General features: G+C 37.4%; 1 protein-coding gene across 6 annotated transcripts in view; it reads left to right on the top strand.

Moving 5' to 3' along the window:
• Positions 1-12518, top strand: part of BBS9 (Bardet-Biedl syndrome 9) — a 726661-nt gene that overhangs the window by 349549 nt on the left and 364594 nt on the right. The window lies entirely within an intron of this gene.

The following is a 12518-nucleotide window of genomic DNA, read 5'->3' as shown; positions in this document are numbered from 1 at the left end:
TGTCTATGCTCCTTAGAAATAAGGAATGCTTTCCCTAATGTCCCATATTCACATCTAGCAACATTTCTCTTCCATCCTATTGATCCTAATAGTCTTTGCCTTCCTAAGCAATCTATTCCCAAACCAATAACTGGCAAGAATAATAAGATTACCATGATTGGCTCTAGGGGTTGGCAAACTTTTTCTTAATGGGCAAGATGGTAATTATTTTATGCTTTGCAGTCCATCTGATCTCTGTTGCAAGTATTCAACTCTGCTGTAATAGCAACAATAGATAATAAATAAATAAATGGATGTGGGTGTTTTTTAGTAAAACCTAATATACAGAAGCAGGTGGTAAGCCCATGGGCCATAGTTTGTTAACTCCTGGAACCTTAGACCAGTAACTCTGAAATATTAGCATTTGTTATAATTAACTGGGGACTTGTTAAAATACAAGATCTGATCCTCAGAGTTTCTGGTTCAGCAGCATACTTGGGATAGAGCCAATGAATTTGCATTTCTAACAAATTCCCAGGTGATGCTGAGGCTGTGGGTTCAAGAACCTCACTTAAGACCAAAGTTTCCATATATTTCTTTGTTGTGGGGCTATCCTGTGCATTATATGATGTTTCACAGCGTCCCAGGCCTCTACCCACTAGATGCCAATAGCTACCCTGCCTCTCCTCTAGTATGATGAGTTTGAAATATCGCCAAACTAGGTGGGACAAGCTCTCTGTTCTCTCCCTCTCCCTTAGATATAGACTTTTCAGATATATCCCTTGGATCTGGGAATAGGTTTACCTTTCCTTGTAACATTTGGGGAAGGAGTTTATACAAAATCACTATTATGTAAAGAAAGAGTGAGAGAAATGATTGTTGGACAGGCAACCAGCAGTGTCTACTGCCAATCACATCATAACTCCTGAGAACAAAAGACGTCACTGCTAAAATGTTCTAGAAAATGGAACAGGAATACACATTTTATAACATTTTCATGAGCCTAGAATATAATCACAAAATTGAAGAAAGTTTAGAGTCTGGTGCAATAAATGCAGAGAGGTGGTCAATTAATAAGTAAAATATTCTATTAAGTAAAACCTCAGTTAAAGGTGACATCTGTATTTGGGTCTTATAGAATGTTTTTCATGCAAAGATTGTAAAAGAGTTACGTTTATAAAACTCTTATATTTTCAAAAAGAACATTAAAACAATACAGTTGGTTTTCTATTTTACATAAGTGAAATGTGAAAAATCTGGTGAATTTATGGACTTCTTTTTGGCTTAGGGGAGTTTTAAATCTTGGATAGTATTTGGATTCCACTTTGACTATTTACATAAGTAACAAAGCCGTAGTGGAAACCTGTATAGTTACTCTGAGCCATTCTTCACCCTTCTTTGGCTCTTCTCTGTATCTTAGAGGGAGCAGGCTTTATCTCTCAGGATCCACGTCAGCTGGGAGGCACTGGAAGGAGACCCGAGGGCAGCAGGAATTTTGAAGTCAGTGTTCTTCCATCTCTCTCTCTGCCTTGGGCACCATATTGTCCATGGCTACATCTCCTCCTTGGCTCCAGCCCCCTTTAAACAAACCTGGACCCCTGAGCTCTGATAGCTCTGTCTCCTCCCAGTATTCCTCCAGCCTGGGGGGAGTGGTTATTGCTATTGCTAATCTCTAGCTTAGCCCATCATCCATCCTGTCTTACTTCTCAACTCCTTAATTACTTACTAAACCCCACATCAAATCCCTCAGTTGTACATACTCAAAATCGTTTGTTTTCTTGATTAAACTCATGCTGATACAAAACTGTCAATCCCAACTGTCTTGTCATATAAACCTAAAAGATTTCTACCTCATTATGGATTTTGTTGTTTTTAAAATAAAGTGTAAATTATGTATATAGATTGTCAGTAGTAATTTATATTCTAATATCTATTTGGGTAGCTTTAGCATCTGATTCCTATAAACATAAAAAGAAGTTTAAAAGTTGGTAAATTATTTCACCCGAGAACCCATTATAGCCTAGTGACAAAGAATACTAGTTCTGAAGCTGAACTGCCCAGGTTCAAGTGGCCCCTTCTGCCTACTAGCCTTGTGACCTTGAGCAAAAGATCCAACTTCTTCGTACCTCAGATTTCTCGTCCATAAGATGGTGATAATAAAGGTACCTATTAGGTCTCAGTGATTTTTGGGAAGATTAAGGCAGTAATAACTGAAAGCACGTTGAGAAGTAATTGCCATATTATAAGCATCCAATAAATATCAGCCATCATCATCATCATTTTTGTATGCTTATATTCTAGCCATAACTGATTGAGCCAGGCAGTCACTTTGAAGGACTATAGCCCCTAAAAATGAATTTTTATAGGAAATAAAGATGAAAATGTATATCAAAGAGAAAAGTCCATTTGAATATATGCTCCCCCAAACACTTCTTTCTTCCTTCGAGTTTGTTTACTGTGCATCTGGCTACTTCAAAGCATACATAAATTAACACAGAGATGCATACCTTACTATCTCATAATGGAGGTTATTTTTCTTTAAAAGCTTGTGTGAATGTAAGGACTTCGATTTCAAGAGAATAAGGAAGGCTCTCCCAATCACATGGATTTGATTAGCCAGTGGCAAGTACTGGCTCAGCTAGAACTTTCAGAAGTTCAGAACTAGAAGTTCAGTTCTGACTGAACTCTCATACTAGTTCTGTTTTTCAGTGTCCTGAAGCACCACAATTAAGTAAGTATAGTATTAGATTGTTCACCATAGATATATTGTTGACCATAGGCATTTAATCATGGAATGGATGCAGTGGGCTTCTAGAAGGGGGTTAACTAGTTCATTAAAATCTGTGTGCTGACCACTAGTTGTGTGGTGCTATTAGGTGGAATAGCCATCAGAAATGGGGAGGAAGTATCATTTGAAACTTTTGGGTTGTGTCTTCTTTTGTTTGGTATTGTTGAGTTTTTGGAAGAAGACAAGAGTTTTCAGAGAGAAATGAAAAAAAGCCAGAAAGTATTAAACAGGACTTATTGTGAGGGTTAGGACACATAAAGCGAAGGGAATTATAGGTCTCTTGCTTCAAGGAAGCAGGTAGGTTTTCTTGACTCTGTTAGAAATTCCAGATTTGTGAAATAATAATGGATGTGGGCCATTAAATATGAGAGAGGTGATGAAAGGGGAATATTAAAATTATAGTTGTGAACCTTTTTTTGAGGTCAGAGACTCCAGTGGGATTCCGAAAACATTGGGCTCTTTCCTCTAGAAAAATGCATAAAAACATGCAAAATGTTAGTTTCAGTTTCAAGGGGTTTACCAACACCTGGAGCCCATTCTTGGGCCCAGGTTATAGATCTCTAAGCTAAAAGAAAAGCTAGGGGTTTTAGGAACATACCAATATTTGTAATTTTATTATTCATTTGGAAAGCAATTGGGAGCCACTATAGCTTTCTGATTGTGGAGTTGGCATGGCCATGTAATTCTTACATTTCTTATAGAATACCTCTGTTAGTGGCTGATGTCAGGTGCAGTAGAGTTAAAATTAACTGAAAAAAGTAGGAATTTCAAATATTCATCGAGAAAAATACAAAAAAGCACATTAAATATAATTTTATTTTAGAATGAAAGGTGTTCTTATCAGGAGCTTTGGCCTAGTCAACACAATCTGGAATATTTGTTAGCAATTTATTTGTAATTTTTTTTTTACTTCAGAGGTGGTGGCAGGTTTTTTTGGTTGTTTATTTATTTGTTTTTCTTTTTATTCCATATAAATTTCATTAGAGCCAGATATTTTATAACCGTGAACCTTCATTTAGATACTCGACATTTCTGCGAAACAGTCAATGCAGTTTGTCCTCCCAAATAGGCAGGGGAAGTAAAGATGATATCAGTGGGTTTTTAAATTTTTTTAGCAATTTAAATATGGTGCTTTTGTTTGCCTTGAACACAATTCATATTTGATTAATAATGCCACCTTGATGTTCATTTGCTGATAGCTGTCATTCCTGAAATAAAAATTAGCAGGCAAATCAATCAGGCTCAATTAAAGGTATGGCTATAGAATGTCTTTTCAAGGCTGAATATTTCTTTTTTCCTTTTCTTCCAACTTTAATTTTAGGTTCAGGGTGTACATGTGCAGATTTTCTATGTGGTAAATTTTGTGTCCCTGAGGTTTGGGTTACAAATGATCCCATCACCCAGGTGGTGAGCAAAAGATCAATAGGTAGTTTTTCAACCCATTTAGGGAAAGGTGTTTCCCTAAATATTAATACTGTAAGAGCTCTCTCTAGATAGTAAATAATTTTAAGTGATCTTTTCTGCCCTTTTAAAATTTAGCTGAAGTCTGTTTCGGTAACCTGGGGGTGATTTGCAGAGGATGATGTTATTTGGAATGTAGAGGAAGAAATATATATGGGAAGATATTTTGAGGGCAGAATTTAAAGGACTTGGGATCTTAATAAAGTGGATTAAAAACAGAATTGTTAGGTCTGATTTTGAGGTTTCAAGCCCATTGGCATAATTAATAGCAAATTGGGAGGGATGACATCCTGTAGCTTGGGACGTTTTTCATGGGAAAATCGGCTTATTAATGTCCACATCTTGAACTGTTATGTAAACACATATAGCAGCAACTGGAATAGTAATTAATAGTGACTCTGATCAAGTAGCGATTGAAGTAAGCAGAGGGCTGGTACTAAATTGTGATTTTTTTTTTCCTACCACAGAACTCAACATTCGTCAGACAGTTACTCAACTTTCACATATTCTTTAAGAGAATGGGAAAATGCAATTTGTTCTCATTTTTAGAGACTGATAAAGCAAGAATTAGGAAAATGGAGAAAAGGACAGTTATGTTTAGGTGTTCACCGAGTGGCAGAGGGAGGGCCTCCCTGCTGGTTGACTACCATATTGCCTTGGATGGAGGAGCACATTCATCACTGGTGCTCCTGTATCCCACTGTGATTGGTTCTCTCATTGTAACTATTCTTTTATTTTTCAATCCAGATAAAAAAAGAGCTGTGTTTCTTAAGTCTGTCATGGCCTATTTTTTAGGTTTAACTAATAACATAGGTGAGATGCCATGAAGGATGGCTCAAAATAGGAAACACAATTGTATAATTGAGACAAAAAGGGATATCCTGGAAATAATATTATGTTAGGTTAAGTTTTAGAGTTTCTAATTACATGGGTATTTTCTCTTCCCTAATTACTAATTTTAGAAAGCATTTCTTTCAATTTAAGAGTTAGTCAGCCTTAAATTTGTCTGCTGAAACTATGTTAGAAACCACATATTTCCAGTTCAGTTGAAATTATATGGTATTAAATCTATAACTTTCCAGGTTCTATAGACTGGCAGAAATGGATTTAAAGGATTGGTGCTTCAGTGATTTTCAGAGGTTAAGGTCTTCCTGTTGTTCTGGACATTCATACCTTACTATTTCTGTTTCTGGGCTATTCTGGGATGGAAATGGGATTGATTCAGTTCTTATGAATATAAGTAATTAGGTTTATTTTAGGAGTGGATTAGTAAAGAGTGGACTAGATTCTGGATAGAAATTTTAAAAGGGGCAATTTTACATTTTTATCTTATAGCTTGACTATGTCATGAATTCTAAATGAAGAATAAACACCTTTATTTTCTTTGGAGAAACAGCTTTAAAACAGACTAAAGTGTTTCATAAGTGTATCCTGCCTTACTTTAATTCGGTCCTAGACCTTGAGCAGCAAATCCTTATACTCTGTAAAGAGAATAGTGACCCTCTATATTGACCTGGCCCAAGATGGAAAAACGAGGAACCCTTTCTGAAGTTTGCAATCATTACACTCAGATCTTTGTTCTAGTCACTAAGTCCTTTCATAAGTAAAATTTTCCAGAACTTTCTATGCTGTAACTTTTGCTTTTTGCATATGATGTATGAAAACATGGTGTCTATTTTACTTTGGCACCTTCACTGGCATATATACCTTGCCTGGAATCACCTCATTCCTTCAACAGAACTAATTTAGGTTCTTCAGCCTCCAATGAGTCTTACTTCAACCTTCATTTTTTAATCCCATCAAGGTCATTTCTGGGAAACATTTTGATGTTTACCACTGAATTCAATACCATGTGACATTTTGATATTTGCCTTGGTTTAATAGACTCAAGTTTGATCAAAAAAAAAATTTTTTTTTGTTTTGAGCGAGAGTCTCATTCTGTTAACTGCTTCCATGCAGTGGCATGATAATGCCTCACTGCAGCTTTGAATTTCTGGGCTCAAGCAATCCTCCCACCTCAGCCTCCTGAGTAGTTGAGACTACAGGTACACACCATGCCCAGCTAATATTTATTTATTTATTTATTTATTTCTGTAGAGATAGGGTCTTGCTTTGTTGCCCAGACTGGTCTAAAACTCCTTGCCTCAGGTGATTCTCCCACCCTGGTCTCCTAAAGTGTTGGGATTTACAGAGGTAAGCCACTGCACTGACCTCAACAGATCTTTACTGAGTTTTATTTTCAAGCTTTCCAAGAATCTTCTTTTTGAGACAAAGTATTGGGAATATAGTAAATACTAAGTAATTATTTGGTATTAGTATTAAGGCAATGTGGAGAAAAAGTTCTGAAATGTGACTTACTGAGCTGACACCTAAATACTTGTGAATATTGATTGTTCTGAATTGAGATCATTTTTATTCTTCTCTGCCTGTGATAAGCCATTTAAATCAAATTCAGCAGAAGTTATACATGTTAATCAGTAGAGTTAGCCCATGAGTAACTAGGAAAATCTACAAAAAAAGGTTACATCAGAGTAGATTTCTCAAAAGCCTCATGCAGTCTGGATGAAAAAATAAATATTTTATATTATGTATACAACATATATATATATTTCTATGTTGCCAGATGTAGGATATGACTTCTCTCTAATCAATACAAAGTTGGAATCATAGCCATTTAAAAGATTCTTAATGTTTTAAAGAAACAGAACACACACTTTTTTTCTTGTTGTTATAGTTTGTTTTTGTGTTTGCTTTTTTTGTTTTTTTTGTTGCTTGGTTTTTCAGCAGCAGATTGACTGCAGCCAACAAACATGAAAAAAAGCTCAACATCACTGGTAATTAGAGAAATGAAAGTCAAAACCACAATGAGATACCACCTCATGCCTGTCAGAATGACAATTATTAAAAAGTCAAGAAACAACAGATGCTGGTGAGGTTGTAGAGAAAGAAAACGGAATGCTTTTACACTGATGGTTGGAGTGTAAATTAGTTCAACCATTGTGGAAGACAGTGTGGCAATTCCTCAAAGATCTAGAGGCAGAAAAACCATTTGACCCAGCAATCCCATTGCTGGGTATATGCCCAAAGGAATATAACTCCTTCTATTATAAAGATACATCCATAGATATGTTCATTGCAGCACTATTCACAATAGCAAAGACATGGAATCAACCCCAGTGCCCATTAATGATAGAGTCGACAAAGAAAATGTGGTACATAGAATACTGTGCAGCCATAAAAAAGAAAGAGATCATGTCCTTTGCAGATACATGGATGGAGCTGGAAGCCGTTATCCTCAGCAAACTAATACAGGAACAGAAAACCAAACACCGCATGTTCTCATTCATAAGTGGGAGTTGAACAATGAGAATACATGGACACATTGTTGGGGGGTAACACACACTGGGACCTGTTGGAGTATTGAGGGAGGGACAGCATCAGGAAGAACAGCTAATGAGTGCTGGGCTTAATACCTCGGTGGTGGGTTTATCTGTACAACAAACCACCACGGCACACGTTTACCTATCTAACAAACTGCAATTCCCATACATGTACCCCAGAACTTAACATAAAAGTTGATTAAAAAAAGACATTTTCCTAATAATGAGGTTTGAGAGGAATTTTTCGTCTGAGCCTTTGTAAGGTAGACATTGTGTGATATAATGAATAACAACCTTGACAATAGTAGGAAGATATGGCCAAATTAGTTGACATTCAAATCCAAAATTAAATAGTTGATTAGGTGTGACTCTTAAGAAGGCTATTGATTCACTTTATCCAAATTATTCATTTTTGTCAGTTCTTTGCTGAAATGGAGATAGCCAGTCACCTCCATTAAAGAGGAAAAAAAGATGAATTCATTCACTGATTGAATCCAGTGCCTGTGACTCATGAGTAGTTGAGTGTAATTCTTATGACTATACAATGGTGTGTTGAAGGCTGATTTCCTAACTTTGGAAATTAATCTTTCATGTGTTGGCTGTGTGTGAGTAGGGGGAAAGGGGAAAAACCAAAGCAGCCACCGTCTTCCGCAAAATTCAAGGGCATAATTTAGCCTTACTGTTTAAGATCCTCTGCCAAAGTTGAGTCTAAGGCACAGGTTTTTTTTTTTTCCCCCTTAATCTAAACAATCCAGGCTAAATTCATTTTTCAGCTTATAATACTGAACGCTCTCAGAATAAAGGTGCTGTGATAGCTTCTCAAAATTCATCATTTCATAAGCACAAGTTGAATTTGTGATTTGTTGTGTAGTGTCTTACCCCACGTCTTCATCATTTGCATGTCCTGAACCAATGATGTTGCTTTATTTTATAAATTGAAATTCAATGCCGGTGCGAAAGAAAGCAAAAATTCTTTCTATAAAGTTTTATAATATTGGAAGTCCTTTGATACTCACCTTGTGACTACTGAATGTCCCCTCTACCCTATATAATCTGGCCAATCTTTACTCTTAAAGAGCATTCTTTGTTTAAAGACGTAAGCTTAGGATTCATTGTAATTCATTGGTTTCGCCATTTCTTAAACTATAATTTGTTCCAGATGCTATTTTTTTCCAGATAAGCTACTGATTTTTCTAGTCTTTCCTTGCAAATTAGCTGAACAGTAGGCTTCAGTCTAGAGAATATTAATTAAGGTTATTTAGAGATGTTAAATTCCTTATGCTTCTAGTATAATGATAGCTAACATTTATATAGTATCTAACAGTTTACTAAAATTCATCACATAGATCATTTAAATTGGCCCTTAAAACTAACTCTGTGAGGCAAATTAGTATTACTTTGCTACTTTTTACATTAGAGAAACAGTAGAATTGCCTAGAAAAGTAAAATGATTTGCCTGAAGTAAACAATGCAACTCAAAACTATTGAGTCAGAGGCCTGTGTTCTTTGCATCACATCAAGCAAGCTTTAGGCAGGCTTTGCTGCTGGAGGAAGAGATCTGGGCCATTTCTTTCTCCCTTTTACCCCATACTCACATTTTGGGGCCCCTCATCTCAGTAACTGTGATGAGAATGGTCAGGGGATGTGTATGGGTGGCTGCCCTTTCTGAACCATGTTGTTCTCAGCCATCTGGGAACACCTTATGCCCAATCTGAGAAATGTTAGGGTTGAGGCTCATAGCTCTCTTTCCACATACCCTTCATGTCTCTTTTAACATACAAAGAATGTCTCAACTTGATATCCCACTATCGTAGCCTTGTAATCACAGGGAAAAAAATGATCAATATCAGAGATGTGATAGGCCTATAAACTATACATGAAATCAGCTTTGCAAATTATAAAACTGTGACAGTGGAGGAAATTACCAAGTTTCTGAAAAAATAGAAAATCAAAACAAAGCCAAACTCTGACCCCATTTTATGGAGAGGGCTGTTACCCCAGCTGCAAGCTCTCCTTTCTAGCCAACTGTATTCATGCTTCTTCATATTTCTTTTTATGCTACATCTGTGTTTCCCTTTTCTTCTGTGCTGTCCATCTACTTGCACACTTGGACTAGATTCACTTCCCCTTTTCTAGCTCATGCCTTGTAGGTAAGAAGTGGCATGTTTCAAATCCTCTGTGCCATAGGAACAAAAGCTCAGGCCAGAAGTTCTGTGTTTGATACCATTATTAACCTTCCCTGTAACCTTGACATTTGGCATTTCTTCCTCATAAAAGGGGGACTTAGGTGCTCTGCCTGCTTGATTATGGAATTAAGGAAATTTATTCTTTGCTCTGCCTCACAAGTGGTATTCTAGGTACTAGCTCCACTTCTGAGAGAATCTTCTGCTAGTACTATTAAGCTAATATGTTACCCTTCTGGGATATACCAAATGGGATTTAATTCAGTTCAGTTTAACAAATATTTGTTCAGCCCTACTATGTGTTAGGTCCTCTGCTATACACTGGGGACATAGTAGTAAATAAGACAAGATGCAGTCCCTGCCTTCACAGAGCTTACAGGTATTAAGTCATTCTAAATGTGATGGATATAACAGAAGAGGACATACAGGGTGCTTTGAGAGAGAAGACGTGGAGATTATGACACATACTTTGGTAAATAATGCATTTTATGTGCAAAATGAATCCCAGGAAGGAGGTACTGAAATTATAGGGATTTTATAAACTAGACATGAAGGGGCAAAAGGGAGTGTTGTTATTGTCTTCAGGTATATGACATTTTTTGAATTTTATTTTGCCTTATTAAAGCTTATGTTGGGCCGGACACAGTGGGTCATGCCTGTAATCTCTGCACTTTGAGAGGCCAATGCAGGCAGATCACTTGAGACTGGGAGTTTGAGACCAGCCTAGCCAACATGTTGAAACTCTATGTCTACTAAAAATACAACAACAACAAAAAATTAGCTGGGCATTGTGGCACATGCCTATAATCCCAGCTACTCAGGAGACTGAAGCATGAGAATCGCTTGAACCGGGGAGGTGGAGGCTGTGGTGAGCCAAGATCGCATCACTGCACTCCAGCCTGGGTGACAAAGCAAGACTCCATCTCAAAAAAAAAAAAAAAAAAAAAAAGTATTTTGTTTGAGTGTTTAGCCAGGGAATAATGAATAATAATAATAATGCTAACCTTTACTGCATGCTTCCTATGTGCTAGCAACCATGACATATACATTTTATGTTGTTTCAATCTTCAAGCCACACACTTGTCTTTTATAGAGGAGAAAACTGAAGCTTAGAGATGTGGAGGACCCTCCTGGGGTTAAACTACCAGAGCCCAGATTCAGTTTACTCACTTATGATGAGGATGATCTCTGTTTTTCTATAGCTGTTGCAGTTTTTTATTGTTTAAAGTTTATGATGACTGAAGTGGTTACAAACTCAAATGACTTCAGGGCCAGGCAGGTAACACAGAGGTAGATGGGAAACAGTAAGGACTAATTTGCAGTAGTTGAATATTATTCTGAACCAAAGGCATTCAAACATTCAAATGTGGGTCTACTTAAAAGAGGGACAAACAAAGGAATCCGTGGGCCCTTCACCCCAGGAAATCAGTTGTTGGGGAGGAGGTATTTATAGGCATTTCTCATACTCATTTAATCTGATAGCCATTTGTATAGCACTTATCATCTAGTATAGGGTGTGTGTGTGTGTGTGTGTGTGTGTGTGTGTGTGTGTAAGGGTACAGTATGGCACAGTTGGAAATACTTGGGTTTTGTAGGTTTTAGAGATACCTGGTTTAAATCTTGGCATTGCTGTGTGATTTTCACCAGGTTGCTTAACCCCTCTGCACTTGATTTTCTTTTTCTTCTTCTTCTTTTTTTTTTTGAGACAGAGTCTTGCTCTGTTGCCCAGGCTGGAATGCAGTGGTGCATTCTCGGCTCACTGCAACCTCCACCTCCCAGATTCAAGCAATTCTTGTGCCTCGGCCTCCTAAGTAGCTGGGATTATAGGCATGTGCCACCACGCCTGGATAATTTTTGTATTTTTGGTAGAGACAGGGTTTCACCATGTTGGCCAGGCTGGTCTCGAACTCCTGACCTCAAGTGATCCACCTGCCTTGGCCTCTCAAAATTCTGGGATTACAGGTGTGAACCACAGTGCCTGGCCTATTTCTCTTGTGAGACTGTTAGTTCTTTGCAGGTAGCTCTTAAACAAATGTATCCCCATCACTTAGCACACACTCGATGTTGCACACTACCTTTGCCAATTAAGTCACACACAAATCTTAAATTCTTTTCAGTAAGTAATGATAGCCATCAAAAAGCTTGAGGTAAATGAGAATGGGTGACTTCCCCCAAACCTTTCTTTCTGATTCTGATGAAAGTAAGTCTCATGACTAATTTTGTCACATATCAAGACATTTATAAGCATAGGACAATCCATATATCCTATACTGCAGGCTGGGTGAAGGCCCAGCTGTCCTGTAGGTACTAGACTACTACCTTTCTGGAAAGATTCAGTTGGGGCAGATTGGACAATAATCCAAGGGAGCGTCTTTTTTCCCTCATAATGGGCATTGAGTAGCTAGAAATCTGTTTCCCCAAGGTCAAGACACAGGATCATTTAGGTTTACACCTTGGACCCCATCCGATCAGTGTCTTGCTGGAATTCATATACCCTATTCATACAAAGGAGAGTCTGAGTATAAAAATATTCAGTCAATCCACGTATCTTAAGACCATTAATTTTTGTCAATGAATCAATTCTAATATCTATAATGCTGACTGAATCAAAATTCATTTCTGACATTTATTATGGAATAAAAAAGTCTCCAGTGTTGCTACGGATACCAGTAGCCTAAGTGCTTGTGGTAGTCCTCTGGCTTGTGGGTTTTGCTGCTGATGAGAAGG

Source organism: Aotus nancymaae, unplaced genomic scaffold (assembly GCF_030222135.1).
Source record: "Aotus nancymaae isolate 86718 unplaced genomic scaffold, 86718_ANA_hifiasm-v0.15.2.pri h1tg000025l, whole genome shotgun sequence".
Lineage (NCBI taxonomy): Eukaryota > Metazoa > Chordata > Mammalia > Primates > Aotidae > Aotus > Aotus nancymaae.
The sequence above is the reverse complement of the archived record's forward strand: the minus strand, read 5'-3'. Positions and strand labels throughout refer to the sequence as shown.